General features: G+C 35.5%; 1 protein-coding gene across 2 annotated transcripts in view; it reads right to left on the reverse strand.

The window, feature by feature from the left end:
* SLC24A3 (solute carrier family 24 member 3) overlaps positions 1-13,802 on the reverse strand; it is a 600,086-nt gene that overhangs the window by 529,743 nt on the left and 56,541 nt on the right. Inside the window, exon 2 of one of the 2 annotated variants that reach the window (XM_063634165.1) lies at positions 11,547-11,590. The exons of the other annotated variant lie outside the window; for it this stretch is intronic. The gene's annotated coding sequence lies outside the window, so the exon portion shown is untranslated. The remainder of the gene's footprint in view (positions 1-11,546; positions 11,591-13,802) is intronic. 2 annotated transcript variants of the gene reach the window in all.

Raw genomic sequence — 13,802 nt, forward strand, 5'->3', positions numbered from 1 at the left:
TGAACACAATGTACAAAAAAACTATACACCAAGACCAAGTGGGATTTATCACCACCTCAAGCGGAGGTATGCAAGGCTGATTCAACATTTGAAAATCAGTTAATGTAAGCCATCACATTGACAGGTTAATGAAGAAAAATAACATTATCTCAGAAATAGATACAGAAAAAGCATTTGACAAAATCTAACTTTTTTATGATAAAAACCCTCAGCGAACTAGGGATAGAGAATTTCTTCAACTTGATAAGGAGCATCTCTAAGAAACCTACAGCTAAAATCATACTTAATGATGAGAAACTAAAATCTTTTTTTTTTTTTTTACTAAAATCAGGAACAAAATAAAGATGTCCCTTCTCATCATTTCAACACCATGTTTGAAATCAAAGCTAATGCAATAAGAAAAAGAAATAAAAGGTGTACTGATTGAAAAATAAGGCATAAAACATTTTTTTCAGTGATGATATAATGGTCTATGTAGAAAATTCAAAAAATTGATCAAAAAATAAACAAACCAGAACTTATAGATAATTATGGCAAAGTTACAGGATATGAGATAAATATTCAAAAGCCAATTGCTTTCCTCTTTACCATTAACGAACAATTGGAATTTGAAATTTAAAACACAATACTATTTACATTAGTGTTAAAAAATAAAATACATAAAAACTTAACAAAAAATGTATAAGAACTTTATGAGGAAAACTACAAAACTGTGAAAAGGTCAAAGAAGTACTAAATAAATGGAGATAATATTTCTTGTTTATGAATATAAAGACTCAACAGTTTCAAGATGTCAGCTCTTCCCAACTTCATCTATATTTCAATGCAATACAAATCTAAATCCCAGAAAGTTATTTGTGGATATAAATTATTTCTGTATTGATCCATTTTCACGCTGCTGATAAAGACATACCCAAGACCGGGCAATTCCAAAAGAAAGAGGTTTAATGGACTTTCATTCCACATGGCTGGGGAGGCCTCACAATCATGGCAGAAGGCAAGGAGGAGCAAGTCACGTGTTATATAGATGGCAGCAGGCAAAGAGAGAGAGCTCGTGGAGGAAAACTCCCATTTTTAAAAGCACCAGATCTTGTGAGACTTATTCAATAACATGAGAACAGCATGGGAAACACCCACCCCCATTTTTCAATTACCACTCAATGGGTTCCTCCCACAATACTTGATTCAAGATGAGATTTGGGTCAGGACACAGCCAAACCACATCAAATTCTAAAATTTTTTGGAGAGGCAAAAGACCCAGAATAACCAAAACAATATTAAAGAACAACAGAGTCTAGGAATCCAACTTACAAGGGATGTGAAGGATCTCTTCAAGGAGAACTACAAACCACTGCTCAACAAAATAAAAGAGGACACAAACAAATGGAAGAACATTCCATGCTCAAGGATAGGAAGAATCAATATTGTGAAAATGGCCATACTGCCCAAGGTAATTTATAGATTCAATGCCATCCCCATCAAGCTACCAATGGCTTTCTTCACAGAATTGGAAAAAACTACTTTAAAGTTCATGTGGAACCAAAAAAGAGCCTGCATTGCCAAGACAATTTTAAACAAAAAGAACAAAGCTGGAGGCATCATGCTACCTGACTTCAAATTATACTACAAGGCTACAGTAACCAAAACAGCATGGTACTGGTACCAAACAGAGATACAGACCAATGGAACAGAACAGAGCCCTCAGAAATAATACCACACATCTACAGCCATCTGATCTTTGACAACCCTGACAAAAACAAGAAATGGGGAAAGGATTCTCTGTTTAATAAATGGTGCTGGGAAAACTGGCTAGCCGTATGTAGAAAGCTGAAACTGGATCCCTTCCTTATACCTTGTACAAAAATTAATTCAAGATGGATTAAAGACTTAAATGTTAAACCTAAAACCATCAAAACCCTAGAAGAAAACCTAGGCAATACCATTCAGGACATAGGCATGGGCAACGACTTCATGACTAAAACACCAAAAGCAATGGCAACCAAAGCCAAAATAGACAAATGGGATCTAATTAAACTAAAGAGCTTCTGCACAGCAAAAGAAACTACCATCGGAGTGAACAGGCAACCTACAGAATGGGAGAAAATTTTTACAATCTACTCATCTGACAAAGCGCTAATATCCAGAATCTACAAAGAACTCAAACAAATTTACAAGAAAAAATCAAACAACCCCATCAAAAAGTGGGCAAAGGATATGATCAGACAGTTCTCAAAAGAAGACATTTACACAGACAACAGACACATGAAAAAATGCTCATCATCACTGGCCATCAGAGAAATGCAAATCAAAACCACAATGAGATACCATCTCACACCAGTTAGAATGGCGATCATTAAAAAGTCAGGAAACAACAGGTGCTGGAGAGGATGTGAAGAAATAGGAACACTTTTACACTGTTGGTGGGAATGTAAACTACTTCAACCATTGTGGAAGACAGCGTGGCAATTCCTCGAGGATATAGAACTAGAAATACCATTTGACCCAGCCATCCCATTACAGGGTATATACCCAAAGGATTATAAAACATGCTGCTATGAAGACACATGCACACATATGTTTATTGCAGCACTATTCACAATAGCAAAGACTTGGAACCAACCCAATTGTCCATCAATGATAGACTGGATTAAGAAAATGTGACACATATACACCATGGAATACTATGAAGCCATAAAAAAGGATGAGTTCATGTCCTTTGTAGGAACATGGATGAAGCTGGAAACCATCATTCTGAGCAAACTATCGCAAGGACAGAAAACCAAACACTGCATGTTCTCACTGATAGGTGGGAATTGAACAATGAGAACACTTGGACACAGGGTGGGGAACATCACACACTGGGGCCTGTAGTGGGGTTGGGAGAGGGGGGAGGGACAGCATTAGGAGATATACCTAATGTAAATGATGAGTTAATGGGTGCAGCACACCAACATGGCACATGTATACATATGTAACAAACCTGCACGTTGTGCACCTGTACCCTAGAACTTAAAGTATAATAAAAAATAATAATAAAGAACAACAAAGTCAGGGAATTGACAGTTTCCGACTTTAAAACAATATAAGCCTTGGCAAAAAATTTGTAAAAGAATAGACAAGTAGCTCAATGGAATGGAACAGAAGGCCCTGGAATAGACTCACATAAATATAGTCAATTGATCTTTGACAAAGAAGCAAGGGAAATTCAATTGAGAAAGGATAGTCTTTTCAACAAATAGTGCTAGAATAACTGGAAATCTACTTTTAAATAAATAAATCTAGACAGACCTTACACAAAGGTTAACTTACACCTTTCACAAAGATTAACTCAAACTTGATCATTACCTAAATGTAACAAACTATAAAACTCCTAGAAGATAACATAGAAGAAAATCTTGGTGACCTCGGGTATGACATACATTTTATAAATCTTGCAAATTAGCATGATTAAACATTATGTTGCTTAGGGATACATTCATATATGATTATAGTTTTGAAAAAAGTAAAAAGTAACCACAAGATGGGGATGCTTGTTACTGGGAGGGTGAAGTCAGAATGAGGTGAGGGGTGAGATAGAAATGGAACTTAACATTAGCAGAATCCTTGTTAAGTGGTAGGCTTATTGGTGTGATGTATGGCTTTTTATATACAACATCAAAAGCACAATCTGAAAGAAATGATTGATAACTGAGATTTCACAAAAATTAAAAACTTCTGCCCTGCAAAAGACATTGCCAAGAGAATGAGAAGACCGAAAGGATATATCGGATAAAAGACTGTTGCCCAAAATATATCAACAACCCTTAAAACTCAACAACGAAGATTACTTGAGCTCAGGAGTTTGAGACCAGCCTGGGAAAAATGGCAAAACCCCAACTCTACAAAAAATACAAAAATTAGCCAGGCATGCTGGTGCATGCCTGTAGTCCCAGGTACTCTGGAGGCTGAGGTGTGGGAGTATCACTGGAGCCCTGGAGGTTGAGGCTGCAGGCAGCCATGATTGTGCCACTGTGCACCAACCCAGGTGACAGAGCAAGACCTTGTCTGTCCCTGACAACAAAAAAAATCAACAATAAAAAGACAAACCACCCAATTTAAAAATGAGCAATAAACCTGAACAGACACATACAAAGAACATATTTAGAAATGAAAAATATGCATATGAAAATATGTTCAACGTCATTTGTCATTAAGGAATTGCAAATTTAAACAACAATGCAATACCACTACATTCATAACAGAATGGCCAAAATCCAGAACACTGGCAACATCAAATGGGGCAAGGCTGTGGAGCAACAGAAACTCTCATTCATTGTTTGTAGGAATGCAAAATGGTATAGCCACTTTTAAAGACATTTTAGCAGTTTCCTACAAAATTAAACATACTCTTATGATATGATCCAGCAATTGCACTTCTTAGTATTTATTCAAATGAATTGAAGATGTGTTCCCACAAAACCTGCACATTTTGTAGCAGCTTTATTTATAGTTGCCAAAACTTGAAAGCAACCAAGATGTCCTTCAGTAATGGTGAATGGATAAACTGTGGTAAATCCAGACAATGAAATATTATTCAGCACTAAAAAGAAATGAGTGAGGAAGCCATGAAATGACATGGAAGAACCCTAAATACATGTTACTATGTGAAATAAGCCAATTTGATAAAGCAACATTCTTTTTTTTGGTTTGATACATATTTTATAAATCTTGCAAATTAGCATGATTAAACATGTTGCTTAGGGATACATTCATATATGATTATAGTTTTGAAAAAAGTAAAAAGTAACCACAAGATGGGGATGTTTGTTACTGGTAGGGTGAAGTCAGAGTGAGGTGAGGGGTGAGATAGAAATGGAACTAAACATTAGCAGCATCGTTGTTAAGTGGTAGCTTACCGGTGCTCTTTTTTAACATTTTTTTATTTCAATAGGTTTTGAGGGAACAGGTGGTGTTTGGTTAAATAAATAAGTTCTTTAGAGGTGGTTTCTGAGATTTTGGTGCACCCATCACCTGAGCAGTGTACACTGTACCCAGTGTGTAATCTTTTATCCCTCACCCCCTCCCTCTCTTTCCCCTGAGTCCCCAAAGTCTATTGTATCATTCTTACACCTTTGAATCTTCATAGCTTAGCTCCCACTTATGAGTGAGAACATAAGATGCTTAGTTTTCCATTCCTGAGTTACTTCACTTAGAAGAATGGTCTCCAATTCCATCCAGGCTCCTGCAAATGCCATTATTTTGTTCCTTTTTATGACTGGGTAGTATTCCATGGTGGGTGTGTGTGTGTGTGTGTGTGTGTGTGTGTATACATATATGTCACATTTTCTTTATGCACTTGTTGATTGATGGGCATTTGGGCTGGTTCCATATTTTTGCAATTGTGAATTGTGCTGCTATAAACCTGCATGTGCAAATGTCTTTTTCATATGACTTCTTTTCCTCTGGATAGATACCCAGTAGTGGAATTGCTGGATCAAATGGTAGCTCTACTTTCAGTTCTTTAAGAAATCTCCACACTGTTTTCCACAGTGGTTGTACTAGTTTACATTCCCACCAGCAGTGTAAAAGTGTTCCCTTTTCACTACATCCATGCCAACATTTATTATTTTTTATTTTTTAATTATGGCCATTTGTGCAGGAGTAAGGTGGTATCACATTGTGGTTTTGATTTGCATTTCCATGATCATTAGTGGTGTTGAGCATTTTGAAAAGCTATATTCTGTGATTCCAATTGTGGGCTGGGGGAGAGAGAAATGAATAGGTGGAACACAGAGGATTTTTAGGGCAGATAAACTATTTTGTTTGATATTATAATAGTGAAATATTTATCATTTTACACTTGTCAAAACCCATAAAACCGATAACACCAAGAGTGAAACCTCATATATGCTGTGGACTTTAGGTGATGATAATGTGCCAGTGTAGATCCCTTGAAGGTAATAAATGTACTACTCTGGTGTAAAATTTGGGTAGGGGAGGCTATGTGTGATTGGGGATATGTGGGAATTCCATGTACCTTCTGCCCAGTTTTGCTGTGAACATGTAACTGTGCTGAAAGCATAAAGTATTTTTTAATTGACATGGTAATGAAAGAGATAAAAATAGGGAAAACAAACTTTAAAAAAGAATGAAGTTAGAGAATTCACACTTCCAGTTTCAAAACTTACTACAAAGCTCCAGGAATCAATACTGTGTGGTATGGATGTAACGGTATACACATAGATCAATGCAATATAATTGAAAGTCCAGAAATAAATTCATACTTATGATGAATTAATTTTTGACAGGGGTGCTAAAAAAAAATTTAATGGGGGAAAATATAGCCTTTGCAGCCAGTTGTATCAGAACAACTATGTATCTACCAGAAAAAATATGAATTTGGAGTCAAATCTCAGAATATACAAGAATTAAGTCAAAATGAATCAAAGCGGAAATGATGAAACTCTTAGAAGAAATCATAATCATAACTCTTTGTGACCATGTATTAGCCAATGGTTTTTTAGATATGATACCAAAAACACAAGCAATAAAATATTGATTAATTGGACTTCATGAAAATCAAAAGTAATTATGTTTCAAAGGACACTATTAATAAAGTAAAATACACCCTACCTAACGGGAAAAATATCTGCAAATCATATAGCTGATAAGAGACTAATGTTTACAATATGTAAGGAACTTGTAATTCTACACTAAAAAGACAAATAACCCAATTTAAAAATGGGCAAAAGTTTGAATAGACATTACTCCAAAGAAAGTATACTAACAGCCAATAAGACCACATCATTAACCACATGGAAGGTGCAAATCACAACCAAAATGACCTACCACTTTACATCCACTAGGATAGTTATAATCAAAACACAGACAATAACAAGTGTTGGTGAGGATGTGGAAAAATTAGTCTTCTTACATTATTGGTGGGAATGTTAGTTATTAGACAGTGTGGTTGCTTTGGAAAACAGCTTTGCAGTTTATATATATATTCTCCAGAAATTCTATTCCTAGACACATATATATATATATATAAACTTGTACCTGAAGGTTCATAGTAGCCTATTTATAATTGCCAAAAAGTAGAAAAAGTCTAATTGTACCGTAGCTCATGAATGTATAAACAAAATGTATAAAAAGTAATGAAGTTACTTTTATACATGCTGCAACATGGAAAAACCTTGCAAACATTATGCTAAGTGAAAGAAACCAGACACAAAGACCATCTATTGTGCGGTCTAGTTTATATAAAATTTCCAGAAAAAGACAATCCATACAGGCAAAAAGTAGATTTGTAGTTGGCAGGGTCTTGGGAGAGAGGAAAATGAGGACTGAGTGCTAGTAAGTATGAGGTTTCTTTTTGGGGGTGATGACAGATTCCAGAATTAGATAGTTGTGATGCCAGCATATCTTCATTAATATACTGGAAACCACTGAATCGTACATTTTACTAAGGTGAATTTTAAGGTATATAAATTATATCTCAATTGAAAATTCTTCTGAAAGAATACATATTGCCAGTTCAGCCATTTGCTAATCGTGTGACCTTGGGAGAGTTGCTTAGCTTATTTCATAGGATTGCTGTGAGAAAAAAAAAAACTGATGTATGAAAAGCACCTTAAACAGTGTCTTCCACATAATAAGTATTCAATAAATATTAGCCATTACAGGTTGAGTATTCCTTATCTGAAATGATTGGGACCAGAAGTGTTTTGGATTTTTGATATTTCTAGATTTTCTGAATATTTGCATATTTAGATATCTTGGGGATAGGACTGAAACCTAAATATGAAACTCACTGGTGTTTCACATACATCTTATATACATAGCCGGAAGGTAATTTTATACAATATTGTTAGTAACTTTGTGCATGAAACAAAGTTTCTGTACACAACACCAATTGTGGAATTTTCCACTTGTGGCATCATGGTCAGTGCTCAAAAAGTTTTGAATTTTGGAGCATTTTGGATTTGGGGTTTTTGGATTAGGGATGCTTAAGCTATATTTTCAACTGTATTTATATCACGTTTCATTATCATAATAGGACAAAAAGCAGTTTTTAATAAACATATAACTTCTTCAGTTTTCTAAAAGCCCCATTTCATCCCTTGATATTAAAATCATCCTTTTCTGAGGCATGGCTTCTGTCATCCACCCGGTCAGTTTTCCATTCCTCAGCCATTAACCATGACCCACTCTGCCAGATTTTCATTTGTCAATTGTCTTGTAAGTGCCCCCAGAAGTTCTCTAGCACCGCTTTCATTGACTTCTTAAAAGCATACATCTTTGGCTAGGTTTGCAGTTTCACTTAGCAATTAAATTGTGCTGTATCTGTCTCAAATTGTTGGGGGTTTACAAAAATGAGTCAACTGGCCAAAATCCAAACAGACTTAGAAGTTGGTCAGATGGGCAAAGATAGATGACTAATTTTCAGTGGGGTGAGATGCTTAGGGGAAAACACAACTTTTAAACAGTTTGTTCTTGGCTATTTTCATGTTGTGATGATTTTTGCTCTCTTAAACTCCTGCCTCCAAGGATGTTAATACTAAACACACAGGAAACTGTAGCCCCTTATACCTCCTCACTTAACGTTTTACACTCAATGTGTATGAAATGGAGGGGCATCAAATAACACATCTGGACAAATGCAATACGGCTAGATGCTAAATCAGTATTTGGGTGAAACCAAGACAGAAACCAAGACAAAATGATTTTATCACATCATTTCAAATGAACTTCTGGAATACCAAAATAAATCTAAAATGTTATCAAAAAGAAATTCTATTGTCATTATAATTTTATTAATTAGAATTTTGAGTGGTCACATTTTAAAATTTTGATAACATAGTGCCAGAATATCACCTACCAGGGTACATTGTGCTTGCCATACTATGCCTTAATGATATTAAATTGATGTTCACTGTTAATTGATGGGTAAAACAGTTTTGGCTGGATCTACCAGCATAGGTGACATTGACATCAAATAACTAAGTTTTATTTTTCCTTTTAACTCCTGAACTTACCAACATGGCACATGGATACATATGTAACAAACCTTCACATTGTGCACATGTACCCTAAAACTTAAAGTACAATAATAAAAAAAAGATTTCAATGGTGATAAAAATTTTACTAAAACATGATACTTTTTCTGCTTTAAGAAGATACTTTTTGAATATTTTCAGAAACAGAGTTAAGGTGATACCTATATCTAGATATAAATAAAGATACATAAACAGGTAGCGGGATTATTTTTATGTGGACTTGCTGTAACACACAATTACTTGAGAAAATGTTGTCCCTTAGTTCAAATGTAGAAACATAGTAACAGTGACATAATTAACTTTCAGGATAACAAAATTATTTCTTGACTTTCCATCAGCATCTTCCATTTCAGTATGTTGTTTGGACTAAATTAATATGAAAACCTCTATGACAGATAACATGGTGTTTTTTTTTTTTTAAATTGTAGTTTCAAGATGTTGCATTTGGTAACTTTTCAGTAGTTTCCAGCAAATGAACTATTTTCTCTGAGAGTAAACATTCTTGTTAGTGATTTCTTCTGTAAGTTTTGCATACTGCACAATGCAGTGTTAAATATTTTTATTTATTTATTTTTGTCCATTTGTTTTTAAGCCCATTTAAACATGTAACAGCTGCTCTGTATCTGGTGTGCATGTCTGGTGCAAACACCTGACGAGACAGCTCCAGAATCTCCTGTATCTTTCATAGTCTGCCGGTGGCTGAAGAAGAATGAAGAACATAGCTCACAATTTATCTGCTTCTGGCCAGTAATTTTCTTTCGTTACCTTCTGCTTTATTTTGAACACATGATTGGAAGAGATGCACAAGACATGGCATGCTTGTGAGCTCCTCATTCATTCCTGGCCTTCACAATGTATATTTCATTGTCAATTGCATGGGTCTTTCCTTTACTGCATTTCCATGCCAAGAATGTTTCTTTAGCAGATTCATGTCTTATTAGCTAGGACAAACCCCAAAAATTATTAGTAAGCCATCTACCATGCTATCAAAGGTAAAAAAGACCTCTTCTTTTCCATGTCCAAAGGCCTGATTCAGGATACAAAAACAGCACATTAAGTAAGATTATTACCCTTTTTGAGTATAGCATTGTAGAATTCAGTAAAATACCCTCGTAACATTTTTAGAAGAAACTTTTCACATAGGATTCTTAACTTTATTTAAAACTACTGAGATTGGCCGGGCGCGGTGGCTCACGCTTGTAATCCCAGCACTTTGGGAGGCCGAGGCGAGCGGATCACAAGGTCAGGAGATCGAGACCACGGTGAAACCCCGTCTCTACTAAAAAATACAAAAAATTAGCCGGGCATGGTGGCGGGCGCCTGTAGTCCCAGCTACTCGGAGAGGCTGAGGCAGGAGAATGGCGTGAACCCGGGACGCGGAGCTTGCAGTGAGCCGAGATTGCGCCACTGCACTCCAGCCTGGGTGAAAGAGCAAGACTCCGTCTCAAAAAAAAAAAAAAACAAAACAAAACAAAAAAACTACTGAGATTATTACAATCTAAAGCTCTTATTTTGACATATTTTTATTTAAAAACCAAGTGCCTGTTAACACTATAATTTTCTTATTAAAATACTTTGAATTCTTTCATTTTGAATTTATACGAGTGAGAAGAAAATGTTTATTTTTACATAGTTTTCAAAATCGTTTTTTCATCATTCTTTTTTATCGTATTCGGACCGAAGATGTTTTATCACAGACTTTTAGGATTTTTTTTTCTTCTCAATGGAATCTTGAGCTAGCAAAGTTGAGGTCCTGATTTTAATTTGTCCTGCTTCATAAGATATGAAAAAGTCTTACATAAGATGTTTTCTTAAAAGATTTATAGATTAAATGGCATTAAATAACTAAAAATTAATACAGTTCTTAAATGTTATTTAATGCTATAGATGCTGGTATACCAAATAGTGGTATTATTATTACTGTTTTACCTTATGTTATTGTTATGGATTGAATCGTATCCCACCCAAATTAATATGTTGAAGCCCAAACTCCCAATATGACTGTATTTGGAGATAGAAGGTAATTGGGGTTAAATGTGGTCATGAGGTAGGACCCTAATCCAATAGGCTGCCTGCAAGTCGGTAAGAGGCTTCACCAGAAGCCAACCATGCTAGATCCTTGACTTCCAGCCTTCAGAATTGTGAGAAAATAAATTTCCATTGTTTAAGCCATCCAGTCAGTGGTATTCTGTTATGCAGATCAAGCAGACTAATACAATTATTATTCAAATTCTGATAAACATTTGTTTGTTCAGAAAGGATGAAATAGTTGGTCTTACTGAAGTTATTAGGTAATGCTGTCAGTTTTAAAATTTATATTATAACAATTATCGATCTCTCCGTGTTAAAATATTTGAAAATACTACTTTTATACATAAATTTAATGACTCACAATCATTATTAATTAGCACAACACTTTAGTCTTGCAATAATAAATATATATCTATACTTTAATATAATGTCAACATTTGCAGATTTGTTACTTCACGTTATCTCTAGAATGCTTGCCTGTAGAGTTGTATCCACTGGTTCTGCATCATGGATTCACCCAACTGTGGATCAAAAATATTCAGAAGAAAAATTTCACAAAGCAAAACTTGAACTTGCTGTGCACTGATACTACATTGAATCCATGCTAATGAAGTGATATGTGGCATTGTATTAGGTGTTATAAGTAATAGAGATAATTTGAAATTTACAGGGGGATGTGCATGAGTTACATGCAAACACTATGCCATTTTATATAAGGGACTCCATGGGGATAGGGAGGTTGCCTGGAACCAACCCTCCACGGACAAGGAGGGATGATTATATTTGGAGATAAATATTCAGATATTGAAATATAAAGGTCATGTTTTATTCTTGTTATTGCCATTATCTCTGATTGGATATGTTACCTATGCAATCATTTGATCATTCATGAAATACAATATAGGGCTATTGCAAAATACAGTGGTGAAATAGGCAAATTAGGCTATTTGGAGTGCTAAAGACTGAGGTCAGACAAAGGCAAATAACAGATCAGAGTACAATATTGAGGCCAAAGCTAAACTTTGATGCATCCCTAAATTTGGTGCCAGCACTTCCTATGAAACGCGATTAAATTCAAAATGCCTAAGTGATCACTAACAGACCAGAGACTCAGATCTTGTTTGGGAATGCAAATGTTATTTTTTGAATAACTTTAATTTATGATCTGAAAACTTTTACAGCTTTGTTGAGGTGTCTATAATCAAAACCAGACAGCATTTGAACATTCTGTACAGAATGAACCAAATGGATGAGTTCTTTCTCTCCAAGAGCTTATTCTCTGAAGCTTTCAATCACAGTGTGCCTGCCCCTCAGATCTAATGAAGCCCATCTGAATGCCCCAGATGCCTCAGAGTGGAGCTAGTCATTTGAGCAATTGAAGCAGATCCTTAGGTAATAGCTTCACTGAAGAAGTGCCCTTATTCCCAGAATAGCACAAGCAATTCTCTGGCAGTCTGACTTGATGGGTGTGTTGGTGAAGAGTATGTATTTAATAAGTTGTGTTTTCTTTTTCATTTAGTTCAAAATATTTGTACATTTCTCCTGAGACTTCTTCTTTGACCCATGTTTATTTTAAAGTGTGTTTTTAATACCCGAATATTTCAGAATTTTCTAGCTCTCTTTCTGTTATTGATTTCTAGTTTAATTCCTTTGTGGTTTGAGAACATGCTTTACATAATTTATATTCTTTTAAATTCATTAAGGTGTATTTTATAATCCAGAATGTGGTCAATCTTAGTGAAAGTATCATGTGAGCTTGAGAAGAATGTTTATTCTGCTGATGTTGGATGGAGTAGTCTATAAATGTCAAGTTGACTGATAGTGCTGTTCAAATCAACTGTATTTTTACGGATTTTCTGCCTGCTTCATCAATCATAAACTGAAAGTGGGTGTCGAATTCACCAGTAATAATAGTGATTTTTTTCTGTTTCTCCTTGTGGTTTTATTAGTTTTTGCTTCATGTGTTTGGATGCTCTGTTATTGGGTGCATATGCACTTAGGATTGTTATGCCTTCTTAGAGAATTCACCCCTTAATCACTTTGTAATACCCTTTTGGTCTCTGAAAATTTTTTTGTCCTGGAGTCAGCTTTGTCTGAAATTAATTTAGGCACTCCAGTTTTCTTGATTAGTGTTAGCATGGTATACTTTCTCTATCTCTTCACTTTTAACCTACCTGGATCTTTATATTTAAAGATGGTTTCTGATAGACACTGTAATTTGGATTTTGTTTTTTAATCCACTCTGACAATTTTTGTTTTTTAATTGGTGGATTTAGACCATTTGCCTGAGTTAACTATTGATATAATTAGATTGATATCTACTGATTTGGGGCAGGAAAGCCCCAAGTTGGAGTCCAGCCTAGGAGGGTTCTTGGCTTCCAACAGAAAGAATTCAAGGGTGAGCCAGTGGTGTTAGACAGCAACTTTTATTGAAGCAGCTGTGTACAGCAGTGACAGAAGAACTGCTCCTTGCAGAGCAGGGCTACCCCAGAGGCAGTGTGCCCAGAGAAGTCACTCAGAAGCAGCTCTGTAGTCATATTTGTACCCACTCATAATTATACGCAAATTAAAAGGTCAATTATGCAGACATTTCTAGAAAAACAGTGGTAACTTCTGGGTTGTCAGGTTGTTGCCATGGAAAGGGGCAGTCACTTCTGGGTGTTGCCATGGCAATGGTAAGCTGACATGGCACATGGTGGGTGTGTCTTATGGAAAGCTGCTTCCGCCCCATCC

Source organism: Symphalangus syndactylus, chromosome 24, assembly GCF_028878055.3.
Source record: "Symphalangus syndactylus isolate Jambi chromosome 24, NHGRI_mSymSyn1-v2.1_pri, whole genome shotgun sequence".
Classification (NCBI taxonomy): domain Eukaryota; kingdom Metazoa; phylum Chordata; class Mammalia; order Primates; family Hylobatidae; genus Symphalangus; species Symphalangus syndactylus.